This window comes from Macrosteles quadrilineatus, unplaced genomic scaffold (genome assembly GCF_028750875.1).
Source record: "Macrosteles quadrilineatus isolate MER2022 unplaced genomic scaffold, UCM_ALF_1.0 Scaffold_1__1_contigs__length_201487025, whole genome shotgun sequence".
Classification (NCBI taxonomy): Eukaryota; Metazoa; Arthropoda; class Insecta; order Hemiptera; family Cicadellidae; genus Macrosteles; species Macrosteles quadrilineatus.
In genome coordinates this window covers 158,927,913-158,942,754 of record NW_026542594.1, presented here as the reverse complement: position 1 = coordinate 158,942,754, position 14,842 = coordinate 158,927,913, and positions in this window count along the sequence as shown.

The following is a 14,842-nucleotide window of genomic DNA, read 5'->3' as shown; positions in this document are numbered from 1 at the left end:
CGAAATTGGGGTGTTTTGTGGCAGAGCCATAGACCACGGAGTTCACATACGCCGTCTGGATCATTTTCTGCCTCAGAAGGTGAGTGATTGTCATCCGTTCCTCTAAAGACGTTGTGTGTTTTGTTGTTTGTAAAAATGTATCTTTCACTATCGTTTTCTTTATTCATCCAATGTTCAAACTTTTGACGTAATGAAAACATGGAATAAGTGTGCCAACTTCGTCAGATGACGTCCCGAATGGGAGGCTTTAACTTGTCGCTGTCCTCGAAGAGGAGAGCCCTGGCACTTTCACCCTTTTCGAGCCGTCAGCTACCCTGCCCCTTGGACTGTTAAGCCACCTAACAGTTTTTACCACCACCGCCCACAGCAAAAGTGACCGACCTACCTACAGCAAGTGGACCCCGCTGTTCCACAAGTTGATTCTATATAAGTTATCTCTTAAAATGTGTATGAAAATTTCAGACTTTTATAATTTTTATGGTTCCCCGTAAATTTTCTATAATTTGTTATGTGTTTACTAGTAATTTGTTATTTATTTATTTGTAAGAATGTATTTATTTAATTGCTAACTATTTAGTTGGAAATTATATTTCAATGCTTGAGATGGTTATATTTTTTGTCATGTTTATTATTATGTTATGTTACAGGCTATTGTTTCCATTTTTTTGTAGTTCACCTACGACCTTAAGATTTCAGGTTGGTTTGTGGGGCGACTACTCGCACTGTCACTATGGGGGGAACATGCTTCCACTAGTTGCTAGTCTGGGGGCCGTGCGAGGGGTCGGCTCTGGAGATAAATAAGACTCAAACATATTCAACAATATAAAACAAAATATATTGTTAGATAATGCATAACACTCCTTTATACATCTTCTATAAATACAGTCTTACTTATAAGGTAATTGTTACTCTTACACCTTATAAAATTGGGAGCGAGCTGGTCTAAATGTTGAGCGTGGGGATTCGGACTAAATTCATTTGATCTATGTTATAATGCTACGACTCTTAAGGACTAGCCTGTGGTAATGTGTAGTATAGTTCTGTGCTAGAACTTAGGATGTGAAGGTGGTACCTTAAAAAGACCTTGTTCAATACTTATATACCTATTAGTTGGTAAATAACTACGAAACGGAATAAAGAAAGTAATACAAACATATTGTTAGAGAATGTACATGCGTTTAAAAAAAATAAAAAAACTATCTTAAGAATCCAAAACTTATATGGTCAACCACATAGATTAACTTGCTGTGATATCCGACTTACATCGTACATTAATATTATAGCTCTTACACGAGGTTAGTGACAGACGGCTCTGAGGGTAAGTTATATTGGAAAAGTTCATCGGAAGTCAAAAAGCATAACAAGTGGGTGAAGTAGCTTGTTTGGTTTGGTTATTTAGGTGAATGTTTAATGTGATTTCTCAGAGGTGTTTGCTAAATAATACATAATAATACGACAGTTACTTATGGAGATTAATAGAAGTCAAAGATTTTGCAAAAAACTATTCTTAACTAAAAATCGTTTTACTTTTGTTATTTTCTAGCCTGTAACTGGTTTACACATTACTTCAGGCTAGTTCTAGAGGGTCACGGCATCTTTTTAATACTTTTTTATACAGGGATACAATCCATTGGTGATTGGTGGGATTATTTTGCAGCCGAGACCTGTGGCTCAGAATACCCGCGCCCTACCACTAGACCAGCTCGCTCCCCAAAAAAACTAAGGTTTTATAATGCTACAAAAACACTAAAATTAAACACTTAATGCGATGATTGGGGTTAATACAAATAAATAAGGCTAACATTTTTCATTCCATCCTTTTTCTGAACTTTGCCCCATTTCTACACGCATTAGAAGCAATTTTAACGGAAATAGGAAAGACAATTTAGTGTTTTTTGAATACAAATAATCTAGTCTAGTGTGGTTATTACTATCCACACAAACGACACAAATCACGATGCATTTAAATATATTTCCCCTAACAAAAACAAACTAATAATATACTATCCTTCATTTAAGTCATGTAACAGATGTTTGACTGATACGACATGTAGTATTTTTTAAGTCAGTTGAATAATTTGATGGTTTTTTATATATTCGTAATACGATATACAGTATACATGAATGGTAAAATTATTGGAAAAAGATGTTTGATGTAGTAAATGCCCCCTCACTTTATCAATGTCTTAGATATACATGTTCAATAAATAGTCTGTGTAGATACATAGAAACTATTATTAAAACTGTTATACTGTACTATCGTTTAGTAATGATAGTATTTCCTAGCCTTAGTCCGATGTTAAAGAGTTAGGTGTAGTTATTACGAAAGCTCAATATAAATATACTGGTTTTAACATTGAAATTCCCCTCGTTTCCTTCGGCTGTAGGTGAGTAAATATCACGAATACTTAAACAGAACCGGTATAATTCATAAACATAAACAAATGACGTTATTGCCCCAAATTCTATACTAATAGCATAAATATATGTTTAAAACTGTTCCATTTAATCATTGTAATATAATGTTAATTTTTTGTCCAGGAACATAATTTGTTTATGTTTATGAAACATACCGTTCAAGTATTCGTGATTATACATTTAAGCGAACATAACGTGAATATAACACAGTGGGTTACATGATCAAATTTAAAAAAGCCTTTAAGAATATAATATGATTTTGTTAATTTTATGTTTTCATCAGCTGCCATATGCAAGCATGAAAAATTAACAGCGGATTTCAATGACTAGATAAGAGAAAAATGCTGTGCGAGTAGCACTTTAAGCATATTTTTACATTACAAAGTTTGTATTGTTTCGGCGATAAAATGTTAATGGATAGAAATAAAATTAACTTTGTATATAAAAAAAAAATTGATCATGATTTTATTTTAACTACTAACCCAATTAACCACAATCGAGCAAGGCTCGGTCCCCTGATACTATATTCTTAGAAGATAATACTGTTTGCTCATCCTACGCAGCGAGCACAAACTGTGGTTCTACATAATGGAAATAATTGTGTTATATAAATCATCGAGATTAACAATAAATATCAGTACCGATAAGAATCAAGGAAATTAAGTGTATGATATATGTAAATCATTTAACTATGTTGATTTTAAAAGGTCTTATTAATCTATTTATCACTAAATTTTGCTCTGACAAGAAAAAACCCTGTTTTAGGGTATTATTTAAAATATTTCCATTTTTAGGCAAACCTTGTGTAAAATCCCACCTATAAGAGTTTTTATGTAAAAAATGATTTTGATATTAGTAGAGGCAATATGCCGGTTTAAAGTCACTTGGGGCGTTTTTCCCCATAAGAATAACATGGTGAGCTTTTTTTGACCACTTTTTTAAAAATCCAGCTCTCGGCCTATACAAGCCTATATAAATGTTCAATACCATTGTATAACACTATTCCACATCCATTCACAAAATCGAGCGAGGTTTGCACGCGAACTCGTGCGTGCTCCCCCATATAAAATGCATGCTACCCATATAAAATAATGTTAAATTTTTTTCTTACTTTTTGATTTTTTTATGTTGTAATATTGTGTATAATCAAAAGTTGACACCCACTACGTTTGCTAGAATTTCAACCGTTTTGCCGTATCTCAAGCCGTTTTCGAGATATAAGCGTTTTTAGATAGTTTTACGGACTTAGACGATTTTTCATGGTAAATTTTATTTGTACCCATATAAAATAATGTTAATTTTTTTCTTACTTTTTGATTTTTTTCTGTTGTAATATTGTGTATAATCAAAAGTTGACACCCACTACGTTTGCCAGAATTTCAACCGTTTTGCCGTATCTCAAGCCGTTTTCGAGATATAAGCGTTTTTAGATAGTTTTACGGACTTAGACGATTTTTCATGGTAAATTTTATTTGTACCCATATAAAATAATGTTAAATTTTTTTCTTACTTTTTGATTTTTTTATGTTGTAATATTGTGTATAATCAAAAGTTGACACCCACTACGTTTGCCAGAATTTCAACCGTTTTGCCGTATCTCAAGCCGTTTTCGAGATATAAGCGTTTTTAGACAGTTTTACGGGCACTGCCACAAGGGCCATGTGAAGCGGTCATGCGACTGGGGAATCCCCAGGTTGTGACGTCACCGGGGACGAGCCTATATATAGAAGTGGCATCCGGGTGATATTTCATTCTCGTGCGTGATGCCGACCTGTAAACACTGCTCCGCCTCGCTGTCCAAGAAGAGCAATTTGGTCCGCCACTACAAGTTAGTACATCAAATGAAGGTGAAACTGTGCAAGGTATGTGATTTAATCTGTGATGATAATGTGGTTTTAAAATCGCATATATTACAAAGTCATAAGAATTGTAATTTTTGTAAGAAAAATGTGGTTGGTCATTTTAAAAGACATGTCAATTCTTGCAATAATTGTCCATATACAATGATTGAATTTGTTGGTGAATCGATTAGAACTGAACTTAAAAATACTCTTCAGTCTTGTCCTCTGCCAATAAAATGGACTTTAGTAAGGAGAATTAAATTTATAAAATATTCAATGGATCAAAATGGGCAATTAGTTAATGAAAAAGAATGTATTGCAGATTTTAGAAGCCTTACCACCTTAACTATTGAGAAAAGAGATTTAAAGCCTCAAATTGAAAATGCACTTTTAAAGATTGATGCATCCATGCACAAATATCAAGCTCAAGGCAGTGGATGGATTTATGACCATACTAAATATTGGCAGCTGCATGTTTACAAGTATAAGCCCTTAACTCCAAAGTCATATATTCCCACACCAAAAACTATTCAATCGAAACATGCAGTTTTAAATATAAAAAATACTGATAATAAATGCTTCCTTTGGTCAATTTTAGCAGCTTTAAATCCAAGGAATTGTATCAATGAAAATGCTGAAAGGGTCTCTAATTATCTACCCCATGAAAGTCAGTTAAATATGACAAACATAAAGTATCCCGTAAAAATATCTGATATAGATAAATTTGAAAGACAAAATAATATAAGTGTTAATGTATTTGGGGTTGAAGAACAGAAATTCATATATCGATTAAGAACAACCAAACTAAATAGTGATATTCATGTAGATCTATTGTTATTACAAGAAGGTCGTAAATCACATTACTGTTTAATTCGTGATTTTGATAGGTTAATGTTCCACTCTACAAAACATGGCCATAAGCAGCATTTTTGCAAGTTGTGTTTGCAACATTTTTACACTAATGATAAATTAGAACGTCACATAACATATTGTAAAAACTTTGATGCCCAACGAGTGGAAATGTCTAAACAAGATACATTACAATTTAAAAACTATAAATATCAACTTAAAGCTCCATTTGTGATTTATGCAGATTTTGAATGCTTTATAAACTCTAACAAGCATACTCCATCGGGATTTGCATTTGTTGTGGTAAAAGATTCTACAATTATTTCTGAAGAGTTATATAGTGGTGCAAATGTTATGGATGTGTTTTTTGAAAGATTATTTCAGACTTACGATTATATTAAAAATCAAATGGCGATATATATTCCCCTTGTAATGACTCCTGAACAAGAGGCATGTTTCCAAAACTCATCGCATTGTCATATTTGTGAAAAGCCCCTATATTTTGATAGGGTGAGAGATCATTGTCATTCATCTGGTCAATACCGTGGAGCTGCCCACAATGATTGTAATTTAAACTATAAAGTAACAAAGAAAATCCCAGTATTTTTCCATAACTTAAAAAATTATGATGGTCATTTAATAATGCAACACTTGGGAAAGTTTAATCGTAAATTAAATTGCATAGCCAAGGATATGGAAAAGTACATTTCATTCTCAGTTGATGATTTAGTATTTTTAGATTCCTATAACTTTCTGTCCCTTCCATTATACAAATTAGCTTCCAATTTAAATACATTTAGATTCATAGACAATCCACTACTACAACGTAAAGGCGTATTTCCTATGAATACATGACGGGACCAGATAAGTTTGCAGAGTCTCTACCTCCAATTGAATCATTCTATAGCACTCTAACTAAAGAACATATATCTTCCAATGAATACGAACATGCTAAAAATGTCTGGACCCATTTTAATATAAATAATTTACAAGAATATCATGATTTATATCTTAAAACAGATGTATTGCTACTGGCTGATGTGTTTGAGACATTTAGAGACCTGTGTTTAAAGGATTACAAACTGGACCCCGTACATATGTATTCACTTCCTGGATTAACATGGGAGGCCTGTCTTAGAATGACTGGTATAAAATTACAACTATTTCAAGATATTGACATGCATTTGTTTATAGAAAGTGCGATTAGAGGAGGAGTCAGTATGATTTCCACACGTTACGCTAAAGCCAATAATAGATATATGGGTGAACACTATGACCCCAATCAAGAGAGTGTCTATTTAATATATTTAGACTGTAACTCACTATACTCTACAGCAATGTGCGAGCCACTGCCTGTGGATGGATTTCGTTGGACTAATGAGATAGACTACAAATATAATCAAAATGATGAGTTTGGATACATTTTAGAAGTTGATTTAAAATATGATAAAAGCTTACATGATTTACATAATGACTATCCATTAGCACCAGAGAAAATGAATGGCAAATTAATACCTAATTTAAATGACAAAACTAAATATATTTTACATTACAAAGCATTACAAAAATATGAGGAATTGGGTTTGATTGTTACAAAATACCACAGAATTTTAAAATTTAGACAGTCTAAATGGCTTGCGCCCTATATTAATTTTAATATTGAAAAACGAAAATGGGCTAAAAATGATTTCGAAAAAGACTTTTACAAATTGTTAAATAATAGTCTCTTTAGTCGAACAATTATGAATCAACGAAAGTTTCGTGACATTTATCTCAAGGATGAGTCACTATTAACAAAATATGTCACTAATCCAAGGTTTGACTGTAGCAAAAAGTTCGATAACAATTTACATGCTATACATTTAAATAAATTAGTTGTAAAGTTTAATAAACCTATATATTTAGGAATGACAATTTTGGATATCAGTAAAGTAATAATGTATGATTTCCACTATAATTATATGTCAAAATTTAAGAACAAAAGATTTCTTATGACAGATACAGATTCTTTAATGTATTCTATAGTTACACAGGACTTTTACAAGGAAATAGAATGTGACTTGCACTTTTTTGATACCTCTGGATATAGTAAAGACCATTTCTTATACTCTGATAAAAATAAAAAAGTCACTGGCAAGTTTAAAGACGAATTAGATGGTCATATTATGTATGAATATTGTGGTTTAAGACCAAAGTTATATTCTTATATTCCTCTAAAATGGTTATATGAAGAAGACAAGCAAGCTTTAGAGGTGAAGAAAGCTAAAGGAGCTGATGGTGCTACAGTTAAACATCTCCTTAGACATCAACATTATTTGAACTGTCTTGCAACTGGGCAAGATTACTATGAGAATGTGACAAGAATTAAATCTACAAATCATCATCTTCAAACCTTGACCATGAACAAGAAAGTACTATCCTTTGACGATGACAAGAGGTTTATTCTTGAAGATGGCATTAATACTCTTGCGCTTGGTCATTATAAAATTGATCAAACATGAATTGTATGTGTAGATATATATTCAATGCTGCAAAATAAAATGCAAATGTTAAAAAACTTCAGTCTTTCATTTATTTAACCTTACCATCCTCTTGATAGAATTGGTCAAACATAAATCTATATTTACCATTATTCTTTGACCTTTCTTTGTCTATTACGAAAAAGCCATATTTAGTTTTATCCCAACATCGATGACAGAGATTTTTAAATTGGTCAAATGAAAAGTCATTACCAACATGATTGTGATATACATGTTTTAAATTTAAATCATCTTGTTTGAATAATATTAGGAAATTTACATTATCACGTAAATGTTTGTGTACTTTGCTGTAAGATTGACACAAGTAAAAACAGTTAATATTTTTATGTCGACCCATTGAGAAAAATTGTGTAATATTTGGACTATTTATGTCATCAAATACAACAACTGACTGTGATTTTACATCATTTGGTGTGATTTCACAGTCAGTTGTTGACCATAATATGACCATCTAATTCGTCTTTAAACTTGCCAGTGACTTTTTTATTTTTATCAGAGTATAAGAAATGGTCTTTACTATATCCAGAGGTATCAAAAAAGTGCAAGTCACATTCTATTTCCTTGTAAAAGTCCTGTGTAACTATAGAATACATTAAAGAATCTGTATCTGTCATAAGAAATCTTTTGTTCTTAAATTTTGACATATAATTATAGTGGAAATCATACATTATTACTTTACTGATATCCAAAATTGTCATTCCTAAATATATAGGTTTATTAAACTTTACAACTAATTTATTTAAATGTATAGCATGTAAATTGTTATCGAACTTTTTGCTACAGTCAAACCTTGGATTAGTGACATATTTTGTTAATAGTGACTCATCCTTGAGATAAATGTCACGAAACTTTCGTTGATTCATAATTGTTCGACTAAAGAGACTATTATTTAACAATTTGTAAAAGTCTTTTTCGAAATCATTTTTAGCCCATTTTCGTTTTTCAATATTAAAATTAATATAGGGCGCAAGCCATTTAGACTGTCTAAATTTTAAAATTCTGTGGTATTTTGTAACAATCAAACCCAATTCCTCATATTTTTGTAATGCTTTGTAATGTAAAATATATTTAGTTTTGTCATTTAAATTAGGTATTAATTTGCCATTCATTTTCTCTGGTGCTAATGGATAGTCATTATGTAAATCATGTAAGCTTTTATCATATTTTAAATCAACTTCTAAAATGTATCCAAACTCATCATTTTGATTATATTTGTAGTCTATCTCATTAGTCCAACGAAATCCATCCACAGGCAGTGGCTCGCACATTGCTGTAGAGTATAGTGAGTTACAGTCTAAATATATTAAATAGACACTCTCTTGATTGGGGTCATAGTGTTCACCCATATATCTATTATTGGCTTTAGCGTAACGTGTGGAAATCATACTGACTCCTCCTCTAATCGCACTTTCTATAAACAAATGCATGTCAATATCTTGAAATAGTTGTAATTTTATACCAGTCATTCTAAGACAGGCCTCCCATGTTAATCCAGGAAGTGAATACATATGTACGGGGTCCAGTTTGTAATCCTTTAAACACAGGTCTCTAAATGTCTCAAACACATCAGCCAGTAGCAATACATCTGTTTTAAGATATAAATCATGATATTCTTGTAAATTATTTATATTAAAATGGGTCCAGACATTTTTAGCATGTTCGTATTCATTAGAAGATATTTGTTCTTTAGTTAGAGTGCTATAGAATGATTCAATTGGAGGTAGAGACTCTGCAAACTTATCTGGTCCCGTCATGTATTCATAGGGAAATACGCCTTTACGTTGTAGTAGTGGATTGTCTATGAATCTAAATGTATTTAAATTGGAAGCTAATTTGTATAATGGAAGGGACAGAAAGTTATAGGAATCTAAAAATACTAAATCATCAACTGAGAATGAAATGTACTTTTCCATATCCTTGGCTATGCAATTTAATTTACGTTTAAACTTTCCCAAGTGTTGCATTATTAAATGACCATCATAATTTTTTAAGTTATGGAAAAATACTGGGATTTTCTTTGTTACTTTATAGTTTAAATTACAATCATTGTGGGCAGCTCCACGGTATTGACCAGATGAATGACAATGATCTCTCACCTTATCAAAATATAGGGACTTTTCACAAATATGACAATGCGATGAGTTTTGGAAACATGCCTCTTGTTCAGGAGTCATTACAAGGGGAATATATATCGCCATTTGATTTTTAATATAATCGTAAGTCTGAAATAATCTTTCAAAAAACACATCCATAACATTTGCACCACTATATAACTCTTCAGAAATAATTGTAGAATCTTTTACCACAACAAATGCAAATCCCGATGGAGTATGCTTGTTAGAGTTTATAAAGCATTCAAAATCTGCATAAATCACAAATGGAGCTTTAAGTTGATATTTATAGTTTTTAAATTGTAATGTATCTTGTTTAGACATTTCCACTCGTTGGGCATCAAAGTTTTTACAATATGTTATGTGACGTTCTAATTTATCATTAGTGTAAAAATGTTGCAAACACAACTTGCAAAAATGCTGCTTATGGCCATGTTTTGTAGAGTGGAACATTAACCTATCAAAATCACGAATTAAACAGTAATGTGATTTACGACCTTCTTGTAATAACAATAGATCTACATGAATATCACTATTTAGTTTGGTTGTTCTTAATGGATATATGAATTTCTGTTCTTCAACCCCAAATACATTAACACTTATATTATTTTGTCTTTCAAATTTATCTATATCAGATATTTTTACGGGATACTTTATGTTTGTCATATTTAACTGACTTTCATGGGGTAGATAATTAGAGACCCTTTCAGCATTTTCATTGATACAATTCCTTGGATGTAAAGCTGCTAAAATTGACCAAAGGAAGCATTTATTATCAGTATTTTTTATATTTAAAACTGCATGTTTCGATTGAATAGTTTTTGGTGTGGGAATATATGACTTTGGAGTTAAGGGCTTATACTTGTAAACATGCAGCTGCCAATATTTAGTATGGTCATAAATCCATCCACTGCCTTGAGCTTGATATTTGTGCATGGATGCATCAATCTTTAAAAGTGCATTTTCAATTTGAGGCTTTAAATCTCTTTTCTCAATAGTTAAGGTGGTAAGGCTTCTAAAATCTGCAATACATTCTTTTTCATTAACTAATTGCCCATTTTGATCCATTGAATATTTTATAAATTTAATTCTCCTTACTAAAGTCCATTTTATTGGCAGAGGACAAGACTGAAGAGTATTTTTAAGTTCAGTTCTAATCGATTCACCAACAAATTCAATCATTGTATATGGACAATTATTGCAAGAATTGACATGTCTTTTAAAATGACCAACCACATTTTTCTTACAAAAATTACAATTCTTATGACTTTGTAATATATGCGATTTTAAAACCACATTATCATCACAGATTAAATCACATACCTTGCACAGTTTCACCTTCATTTGATGTACTAACTTGTAGTGGCGGACCAAATTGCTCTTCTTGGACAGCGAGGCGGAGCAGTGTTTACAGGTCGGCATCACGCACGAGAATGAAATATCACCCGGATGCCACTTCTATATATAGGCTCGTCCCCGGTGACGTCACAACCTGGGGATTCCCCAGTCGCATGACCGCTTCACATGGCCCTTGTGGCAGTGCCCGTAAAACTGTCTAAAAACGCTTATATCTCGAAAACGGCTTGAGATACGGCAAAACGGTTGAAATTCTGGCAAACGTAGTGGGTGTCAACTTTTGATTATACACAATATTACAACATAAAAAAATCAAAAAGTAAGAAAAAAATTTAACATTATTTTATATGGGTACAAATAAAATTTACCATGAAAAATCGTCTAAGTCCGTAAAACTATCTAAAAACGCTTATATCTCGAAAACGGCTTGAGATACGGCAAAACGGTTGAAATTCTGGCAAACGTAGTGGGTGTCAACTTTTGATTATACACAATATTACAACAGAAAAAAATCAAAAAGTAAGAAAAAAATTAACATTATTTTATATGGGTACAAATAAAATTTACCATGAAAAATCGTCTAAGTCCGTAAAACTATCTAAAAACGCTTATATCTCGAAAACGGCTTGAGATACGGCAAAACGGTTGAAATTCTGGCAAACGTAGTGGGTGTCAACTTTTGATTATACACAATATTACAACACAAAAAAATCAAAAAGTAAGAAAAAAATTTAACATTATTTTATATGGGTAGCATGCATTTTATATGGGGGAGCACGCACGAGTTCGCGTGCAAACCTCGCTCGATTTTGTGAATGGATGTGGAATAGTGTTATACAATGGTATTGAACATTTATATAGGCTTGTATAGGCCGAGAGCTGGATTTTTAAAAAAGTGGTCAAAAAAAGCTCACCATGTTATTCTTATGGGGAAAAACGCCCCAAGTGACTTTAAACCGGCATATTGCCTCTACTGATATTACTAGATCGCGAAAAGGATCTATTTTGTTTTTAAATCTAATATATTGACCAACTGAAATTTCAACATGAATGCATTGCATAATTGCAGATAGGATGAATTGAAATGCTGGACTCATTGTAATCAGTGAGCTTAAACAAACACTTATGTTGCTTTTGACTGTGTTATAGTAATTTAAATGCTATAAATTATTTCCTAACAAGTGGATAATTGGATTAACTGTGTGGATAAATACCATTAGGTATTGTAGTAATCCTATCGTGTTGCCTATATAGCTTTTATAATATCCCAACCACAGCAAACCTGCAGACTAAGCGAAATTCAATTATAAAAGTAATCAAATATGTAAAACTGTTTATTTAACTAACATTTCTACTGATATAAAATCTTTAATTGGCTTACATTAAATTACAGGCCGGGCTCTTATATATGATCAACAAAGTTTTTGATAGACTTGTTTATATATTATATAGGTATGATGATACAATAAAATACAGAAGGCAGCGCTCAAGAATAGAACTTTATAACCTGGCAATGATTTGTATCAAAACCTGAAGAGCTCATGTGTACATTGTAAGATCTAATAATACGTCTTTTCCTCTCTACAGTGATCCTTTTTCCTTTTTCGTTTAACGCTTATAATAAAGAAATCAACCAATGAAAACGTTAATAACGAACTGTGAAGTTTGCCCACGGGCGTTTGAACAGATAATATGGATCATAAACATAAACAAATTACGTCTCTAGCCCAAAAGAGCCGTAACATGTATTTTAGAATTTTTAAACAGTTTCATTTAAATATTGATGCAAATATAATTGGTTTTAGCCTAGTCACGTTATTTGTTTTGGTTTCTGATCCATACGGTTTTAATCTTGTACCCGGGAGTTTGCTTACTTCCAAGACTGATATTGATGTCTAGAAAATTATATTCTTAAGTAACTGCTGTACCTTCTATTAAAAGTACAAATTATTGTAAAGGGTTTATAGAAAATCACACTTTTAGTGGATACCTTGCCTTGTGTTTTTTTTTATTCCACCAAATGACCCACTTTGATTGCTAACATTATTTGCTATTTTAGCGAGTTTCAACAACCATAAAAACTATAACCGTAAATGGCACAGTAAGAGCCAACACGAGACTGATTTACTTTTTAATTTTGATGCAATCAGAAGCCAAAAACTGCGTGCGTAAGTGTGAACAAACCGACTCGAGTAGTTATTGCCCAATTTTAATTAAATTTGGAATGAATGTGTAGGTCTGAAAACATTTGAATGATCTATCAAACCAGTAAAATCAATTCGTATGAATGAAATGATATAGTGTTAAAAAGATGTTTAAACTTATTGTTAATTTTTGAACAATTTAACATATGTATTGTTACCACTGCGTAAAACACTAGCGTCCTAGAATTTGAAGGTGGGACATGAAAAATAAACAAAAAACTGCGTAGAACTTAAAAATAAAATATTTAAATATACTGAAGTGTTGTAGTACACCTTTTTGATACAAAGAAAATTCAAAAGGTGTACGTTTAAAATTCTAACGTGATTTTTATGGGGAATAAGTAAAATGTTGTTGTTTACTTGTTTATTGATTTATTTTCGATTAGCATAACGTTATCTAAATAGGTAATAAATCTGAAATTTTTTTGAAAGTATTTTAGTAAAAATTCAATCAGTCACTAATCAATTGACTTATTCCGCAGGTTTGCTGTGTCAGGCTATCAAACCAGTTATTTGAGGCAACGGTATCGACTAATGAAGTTACATTTATAAATTCGGTAACAGTTTATCTTTTTTTGTGACTAACCGGTTGGTATATAAAAGGGTGAAATATAAATAAAGCGATACATTTATGTTTCTGTGGATGAATACAGAATACGTCATTATTACTGAATAGCGTAAACAGTTCTTCATATGAATGATGAGAAGTCCTCGTCATATTCAACTAATGTGGCCACTTGCAAATGAAACGCTCTTTATGGAAATTCAGGTTACATCCATGTAACTGTCCATTTTTGTTTTCATTAACGAACGTCGAGTTTTGGAATTTACAAAAGTGTTTTAGAAAATATCATCGTTCAATTATAACTTTTAAAAAGGGTATTCTTTAAACACTTCTTTTTATATCTGTATTAATACATGAATACCCCAGTTGCAGCAAACCTTCAGACTCACCGAATTTAAATTTGTACGATTGAATTTTCACAAACATTTAAAAAATAAAAGCAATCCCTCACTGAGTCATTCATCACTGATTGCCCACCTTCCCGTCTAGCTGAATTGCTGAAATTCGTATATTCATTATCAACGTTAAGAAAGGAAATGAAAATAGTTTTCATAGTGATTTTTATGAAGGGTTGTGCCCTAAAAGCTTTTTAAGTTTTAATTGTATTCTTATGGAATTATATCCACGCATTTTAGTGATTTATCTTCTGCTTAAAATGTTTATTTTAACCCCCAGTTTTTACACGCTTTTTTCGTTTATTTTTATCATGATTGAAATATTCTAGGTTGACCTGTTATGTAAAAATATAAAATTGTTATGTGCTTGTATACTGTCCCTTCTATTACTTTTATTTGATAATACAGCTTATTTTTATTGATTATGTTTCTGATAAGTTTCTTAATTTTATGTTACACACTTCAAATTTATATTTGTTTATTTAAGTATTTTTTTTCTTTTTCTAAAAAAATATGGACTACATATATTAACTTGGCGGACGACGACTTTGTCTACCTCTCTA